Here is an 8,107-nt window from a genome sequence, read left to right as displayed (position 1 = left end):
GAGAAGGACGGTCGGCCGGGTTCAATTCGGAAGGGACATACCTCCAGGTCACATTGCGTGACAATTCTTTTATTAAGGACATGTAAAGCATCAATACATTGGCATTATTAAACACAACTCCTCGACCTTTTACAAAACTATACAATACTGCTGTATTATCCACAAAAATGTTAATTGCCGTGTCCGGCTCTGCCACACTTATGGCGTGATGTGCCGCCATGATAGCTGCCAAGGCTTCGGCGGTTACTATTGGCACTTCCTCTTCTAAGGCCCACACTTCTGTTGCCGATAACATTGGTATTGTCCATGCCACTTGCCATGGTGTGGCATCGCTATAAACGTCCATTATATATTTATAGTTTACAAATTCCCGCGGCTGGTGCCAGGTTCCGTCATCCCATAGACGGGACAACCATGTTGTGTCGCGTTGCGCTGTCTGAGTGATCAGGAACAACGGTAGACGAAGGACATAGACACACCATGAAATAAATCCCGCTGCCTTGGGGATATCGCGGGTGCGGATGCGTTTAATCACGTCTTTAATGTAAAAAATCCGTCTTAGAGAGTAACGCGTTAGTTTCAGGGTCATTGCGACGGTATTGATAATTACGCCTAAGTACTTAATTCTGGTTGCTGGGATTAAACGACTTTTCTTGAAATTTATGGTGATTTGCAGGGTATCGCGTAGGAACTGTACCACGTCTGGTACGAGGTGTTCCGTTTCCCTATTAAACAACAGCAACCAGTCATCCAAATACGCGATCATTACTATCCCGAACTCGCGATGTACTTCGTTTATCACCGCACGCGCCCACCGCTGCATAATGGCTGGGGCGAGCGCGTGTCCCATGGGGAGACGCGTCCATACGTATGTTTCCCCTTTGTGATAAACGCCGTAGTTGTGCCTATGCTCCGGAGCGATAGGTATCTGCCAAAAGGCATCTTTAAGATCTATTTTGACCATGAGTGATCCTGAAGGCCCCCCCCCCCCTTTGGGTTCTAGGTGAAATTCTCACTCGACACAAATCAAACAAAAATGTTTCCATGGTGTTTATTGTTGTTCATTTTCATCAAATAAACAAAATAAAACCCAGAATAAATCATTAAAGACAAGAAATGAGCATAAAAGATGCCTCAGCGCAAGTGTTAATGTTAGTAAAAGAGCCCAAATTTCAAAAAATATTGCGAAAAACTACAATCTTCCATTATAGAGTGAATGTTTGAGGTGTATAGAAGGCATTTATTTCATTTTTAGAAATTTTAATTTTTCTCATTTTTCCATGAAAAGTGCCAAAACCCCCCCCTTTGGGTTCTAGGTGAAATTCTCACACGACACAAATCAAACAAAAATGTTTCCATGGTGTGTATTGTTGATCATTTTCATCAAATAAAAAAAATAAAACCCCGAATAATACATTAAAGACAAGAAATGAGCATAAAAGATGCCTCATCGCAAGTGTTAATGTTAGTAAAAGAGCCCAAATTTCAAAAAATATTGCGAAAAACAACAATCTTCCATTAAAGAGTGAATTTTTGAGGTGTATAGAAGGCATTTATTTCATTTTTAGAAATTTTAATTTTTCACATTTTTCCATGAAAAGTGCCAATACCCCCCCCTTTGGGTTCTAGGTGAAATTCTCACTCGAAACAAATCAAACAAAAATGATTCCATGGTGTGTATTGTTGTTCATTTTCATCAAATAAACAAAATAAAACCCAGAATAAATCATTAAAGACAAGAAATGAGCATAAAAGATGTCTCAGCGCAAGTGTTAATGTTAGTAAAAGAGGCCAAATTTCAAAAAATATTGCTAAAAACAACAATCTTCCATTATATAGTGAATGTTTGAGGTGTATAGAAGGAATTTATTTCATTTTTAGAAATTTTAATTTTTCTCATTTTTCCATGAAAAGTGCCAATACCCCCCCCTTTGGGTTCTAGGTGAAATTCTCACTCGACACAAATCAAACAAAAATGTTTCCATGGTGTGTATTGTTGTTCATTTTCATCAAATAAACAAAATAAAACCCAGAATAATACATTAAAGACAAGAAATGAGCATAAAAGATGCCTCATCGCAAGTGTTAATGTTAGTAAAAGAGCCCAAATTTCAAAAAATATTGCGAAAAACAACAATCTTCCATTATAGAGTGAATGTTTGAGGTGTATAGAAGGCATTTATTTCATTTTTAGAAATTTTAATTTTTCTCATTTTTCCATGAAAAGTGCCAATACCCCCCCCTTTGGGTTCTAGGTGAAATTCTCACTCGACACAAATCAAACAAAAATGTTTCCAAGGTGTGTATTGTTGTTCATTTTCATCAAATAAACAAAATAAAACCCAGAATAAATCATTAAAAACCAGAAATGAGCATAAAAGATGCCTCAGCGGAAGTGTTAATGTTAGTAAAAGAGCCCAAATTTCAAAAAATATTGCGAAAAACAACAATCTTCCATTATAGAGTGAATGTTTGAGGTGTATAGAAGGCATTTATTTCATTTTTAGAAATTTTAATTTTTCTCATTTTTCCATGAAATGTGCCAATACCTCAAATATAATAAATATAGATAAAGAATAGAGATAGAGAGCAGATATAAATAGAGAGCAAACCTGAGACCTTGTGTCAACTGAATTCAGCATTGTTCCAAGGTTACAATTCCAGAACTTTATACATCTATCGGCAGTACCACCTCCACTAGCCAGTATTTGGGGCTGCCAGGGACACCATGCTAGAGCCTTCACAGCTGCTTGATGGGCACTGAATGTGTGGACAGGTTCAGTGGCTGAGTGAATTTGCCCACCACCTGCAGCTGGCCATATATTGAGAATGTTGTCATTACCCCCGGACGCAAGATACCGCCCTCCTGGTGACCACTTAATTCCACACACCTCCTGGGAGTGGCCATTAAGATCAGCAACTAGTGATTCAGCCTGCCTTACATCGTGTTGATGAATATGACCAGAGCGACTGCCTGACGTAAGAATGTATGAATTCCATGCCAGGGAACCAACCCGCCCTGAGTGACCAGTGAGTGTTCTGAGAAGTTTCTCTTGTGGGACATCCCACAGCTGTGTGCTTCCATTGCTAATTCCAACAGCCAAATAGCATCCTTCCTGTATCCATGAGAGAGATGAAATATATTCTGCCTGAGAATTTAATTCCATGAGGTGATTGATGTTGCCACTTTCAGCATCCCACAAATACACACTCATTCCCAAAGCCACAGCCAACAAGTTGGTAGATGACCAATCCACAAGGTTCAAGTAATAGTCATCAATGATGTCGGGTGCATCTAAAATTTTTTCAGCAGTCTGAGGTATGTATCTTGTGGATTTCACTGAGCCTGGCGTCTTAGACTGAGTGTAAACCACTTTCATTGAGTTCTGATGCCCCTCTGGAGCTGCTGGGGCTTTGTTACGGAATGCAAGAATTCTGGTCCAAGCTTCATTCCCCATCAGGTTCTCGGACATAATTCGCTGCTTCTCTCTGACAGAAGGGCTGAGGAACTCCAAGTCTTCTTCTCCTTCTGCCTGGTTTAACTTGAAGTGGCCGAAGTCGAAATGTGTGGCTGATCGGTTGGGAATGAAGCGATCCCCACCAACTGGAGTCCTCTGCTTCTTCCCTGACCCGGGAGTGGAGGCGCCTTTCCTTTGACCTGGTGATTTGGATGGAGTTTTCTTGGAAGCCATTGCCTCTGCTGAGCCATTACCTTTGTTCGGAGTCTTGGCGGAGAGAGACTTGTTGCTTGTCGTGGAATTGAGTGAGACATTCATGCTCGAATTCGCCGATTCCAGATATTTTCTTTGCCATCTAGGCATGGGACCTTTCATGGAATCGTCCATTTTAACCAAATTGTTCAATTCATTAAAATACTGAGCATGGGACATGTCGTGAACTCCAATTCCTTCTCTTAAAGCGAAGTAGTAACACCAGATCTAGTGTGATAGATATTCTTCCTTGATATTCAATGAGTTTGTAATGGTCAGAGATCTGGAGGCACCCCCCTTCCGTTATGCGAAACTCGATCGACTGATCCAACTCAGGCGTCGTCCCACCTATATACCCACCCGGACCCCGAATCCGAGGCCGAGCGGGCATAGGGAGGTAGGACGGTCCGAGAAGGACGGTCGGCCGGGTTCAATTCGGAAGGGACATACCTCCAGGTCACATTGCGTGACAATTCTTTTATTAAGGACATGTAAAGCATCAATACATTGGCATTATTAAACACAACTCCTCGACCTTTTACAAAACTATACAATACTGCTGTATTATCCACAAAAATGTTAATTGCCGTGTCCGGCTCTGCCACACTTATGGCGTGATGTGCCGCCATGATAGCTGCCAAGGCTTCGGCGGTTACTATTGGCACTTCCTCTTCTAAGGCCCACACTTCTGTTGCCGATAACATTGGTATTGTCCATGCCACTTGCCATGGTGTGGCATCGCTATAAACGTCCATTATATATTTATAGTTTACAAATTCCCGCGGCTGGTGCCAGGTTCCGTCATCCCATAGACGGGACAACCATGTTGTGTCGCGTTGCGCTGTCTGAGTGATCAGGAACAACGGTAGACGAAGGACATAGACACACCATGAAATAAATCCCGCTGCCTTGGGGATATCGCGGGTGCGGATGCGTTTAATCACGTCTTTAATGTAAAAAATCCGTCTTAGAGAGTAACGCGTTAGTTTCAGGGTCATTGCGACGGTATTGATAATTACGCCTAAGTACTTAATTCTGGTTGCTGGGATTAAACGACTTTTCTTGAAATTTATGGTGATTTGCAGGGTATCGCGTAGGAACTGTACCACGTCTGGTACGAGGTGTTCCGTTTCCCTATTAAACAACAGCAACCAGTCATCCAAATACGCGATCATTACTATCCCGAACTCGCGATGTACTTCGTTTATCACCGCACGCGCCCACCGCTGCATAATGGCTGGGGCGAGCGCGTGTCCCATGGGGAGACGCGTCCATACGTATGTTTCCCCTTTGTGATAAACGCCGTAGTTGTGCCTATGCTCCGGAGCGATAGGTATCTGCCAAAAGGCATCTTTAAGATCTATTTTGACCATGAGTGATCCTGAAGGCCCCCCCCCCCTTTGGGTTCTAGGTGAAATTCTCACTCGACACAAATCAAACAAAAATGTTTCCATGGTGTTTATTGTTGTTCATTTTCATCAAATAAACAAAATAAAACCCAGAATAAATCATTAAAGACAAGAAATGAGCATAAAAGATGCCTCAGCGCAAGTGTTAATGTTAGTAAAAGAGCCCAAATTTCAAAAAATATTGCGAAAAACTACAATCTTCCATTATAGAGTGAATGTTTGAGGTGTATAGAAGGCATTTATTTCATTTTTAGAAATTTTAATTTTTCTCATTTTTCCATGAAAAGTGCCAAAACCCCCCCCTTTGGGTTCTAGGTGAAATTCTCACACGACACAAATCAAACAAAAATGTTTCCATGGTGTGTATTGTTGATCATTTTCATCAAATAAAAAAAATAAAACCCCGAATAATACATTAAAGACAAGAAATGAGCATAAAAGATGCCTCATCGCAAGTGTTAATGTTAGTAAAAGAGCCCAAATTTCAAAAAATATTGCGAAAAACAACAATCTTCCATTAAAGAGTGAATTTTTGAGGTGTATAGAAGGCATTTATTTCATTTTTAGAAATTTTAATTTTTCACATTTTTCCATGAAAAGTGCCAATACCCCCCCCTTTGGGTTCTAGGTGAAATTCTCACTCGAAACAAATCAAACAAAAATGATTCCATGGTGTGTATTGTTGTTCATTTTCATCAAATAAACAAAATAAAACCCAGAATAAATCATTAAAGACAAGAAATGAGCATAAAAGATGTCTCAGCGCAAGTGTTAATGTTAGTAAAAGAGGCCAAATTTCAAAAAATATTGCTAAAAACAACAATCTTCCATTATATAGTGAATGTTTGAGGTGTATAGAAGGAATTTATTTCATTTTTAGAAATTTTAATTTTTCTCATTTTTCCATGAAAAGTGCCAATACCCCCCCCTTTGGGTTCTAGGTGAAATTCTCACTCGACACAAATCAAACAAAAATGTTTCCATGGTGTGTATTGTTGTTCATTTTCATCAAATAAACAAAATAAAACCCAGAATAATACATTAAAGACAAGAAATGAGCATAAAAGATGCCTCATCGCAAGTGTTAATGTTAGTAAAAGAGCCCAAATTTCAAAAAATATTGCGAAAAACAACAATCTTCCATTATAGAGTGAATGTTTGAGGTGTATAGAAGGCATTTATTTCATTTTTAGAAATTTTAATTTTTCTCATTTTTCCATGAAAAGTGCCAATACCCCCCCCTTTGGGTTCTAGGTGAAATTCTCACTCGACACAAATCAAACAAAAATGTTTCCAAGGTGTGTATTGTTGTTCATTTTCATCAAATAAACAAAATAAAACCCAGAATAAATCATTAAAAACCAGAAATGAGCATAAAAGATGCCTCAGCGGAAGTGTTAATGTTAGTAAAAGAGCCCAAATTTCAAAAAATATTGCGAAAAACAACAATCTTCCATTATAGAGTGAATGTTTGAGGTGTATAGAAGGCATTTATTTCATTTTTAGAAATTTTAATTTTTCTCATTTTTCCATGAAATGTGCCAATACCTCAAATATAATAAATATAGATAAAGAATAGAGATAGAGAGCAGATATAAATAGAGAGCAAACCTGAGACCTTGTGTCAACTGAATTCAGCATTGTTCCAAGGTTACAATTCCAGAACTTTATACATCTATCGGCAGTACCACCTCCACTAGCCAGTATTTGGGGCTGCCAGGGACACCATGCTAGAGCCTTCACAGCTGCTTGATGGGCACTGAATGTGTGGACAGGTTCAGTGGCTGAGTGAATTTGCCCACCACCTGCAGCTGGCCATATATTGAGAATGTTGTCATTACCCCCGGACGCAAGATACCGCCCTCCTGGTGACCACTTAATTCCACACACCTCCTGGGAGTGGCCATTAAGATCAGCAACTAGTGATTCAGCCTGCCTTACATCGTGTTGATGAATATGACCAGAGCGACTGCCTGACGTAAGAATGTATGAATTCCATGCCAGGGAACCAACCCGCCCTGAGTGACCAGTGAGTGTTCTGAGAAGTTTCTCTTGTGGGACATCCCACAGCTGTGTGCTTCCATTGCTAATTCCAACAGCCAAATAGCATCCTTCCTGTATCCATGAGAGAGATGAAATATATTCTGCCTGAGAATTTAATTCCATGAGGTGATTGATGTTGCCACTTTCAGCATCCCACAAATACACACTCATTCCCAAAGCCACAGCCAACAAGTTGGTAGATGACCAATCCACAAGGTTCAAGTAATAGTCATCAATGATGTCGGGTGCATCTAAAATTTTTTCAGCAGTCTGAGGTATGTATCTTGTGGATTTCACTGAGCCTGGCGTCTTAGACTGAGTGTAAACCACTTTCATTGAGTTCTGATGCCCCTCTGGAGCTGCTGGGGCTTTGTTACGGAATGCAAGAATTCTGGTCCCAGCTTCATTCCCCATCAGGTTCTCGGACATAATTCGCTGCTTCTCTCTGACAGAAGGGCTGAGGAACTCCAAGTCTTCTTCTCCTTCTGCCTGGTTTAACTTGAAGTGGCCGAAGTCGAAATGTGTGGCTGATCGGTTGGGAATGAAGCGATCCCCACCAACTGGAGTCCTCTGCTTCTTCCCTGACCCGGGAGTGGAGGCGCCTTTCCTTTGACCTGGTGATTTGGATGGAGTTTTCTTGGAAGCCATTGCCTCTGCTGAGCCATTACCTTTGTTCGGAGTCTTGGCGGAGAGAGACTTGTTGCTTGTCGTGGAATTGAGTGAGACATTCATGCTCGAATTCGCCGATTCCAGATATTTTCTTTGCCATCTAGGCATGGGACCTTTCATGGAATCGTCCATTTTAACCAAATTGTTCAATTCATTAAAATACTGAGCATGGGACATGTCGTGAACTCCAATTCCTTCTCTTAAAGCGAAGTAGTAACACCAGATCTAGTGTGATAGATATTCTTCCTTGATATTCAATGAGTTTGTAATGGTCAG

The 8,107-nt window shown here is 40.6% G+C and overlaps 2 pseudogenes; both read right to left on the bottom strand.

The window, feature by feature from the left end:
* Window positions 1-170: 170 nt before the first annotated feature.
* On the bottom strand, window positions 171-3,981 carry LOC139687408 (cell division cycle protein 20 homolog pseudogene; annotated as a pseudogene).
* A 308-nt stretch (window positions 3,982-4,289) lies between these two features.
* On the bottom strand, window positions 4,290-8,099 carry LOC139687405 (cell division cycle protein 20 homolog pseudogene; annotated as a pseudogene).
* Window positions 8,100-8,107: the final 8 nt, after the last annotated feature.

Source organism: Hetaerina americana, unplaced genomic scaffold, assembly GCF_022747635.1.
Source record: "Hetaerina americana unplaced genomic scaffold, ioHetAmer1.1.p SCAF_192, whole genome shotgun sequence".
Lineage (NCBI taxonomy): Eukaryota > Metazoa > Arthropoda > Insecta > Odonata > Calopterygidae > Hetaerina > Hetaerina americana.
The sequence above is the reverse complement of the archived record's forward strand: the minus strand, read 5'-3'. Positions and strand labels throughout refer to the sequence as shown.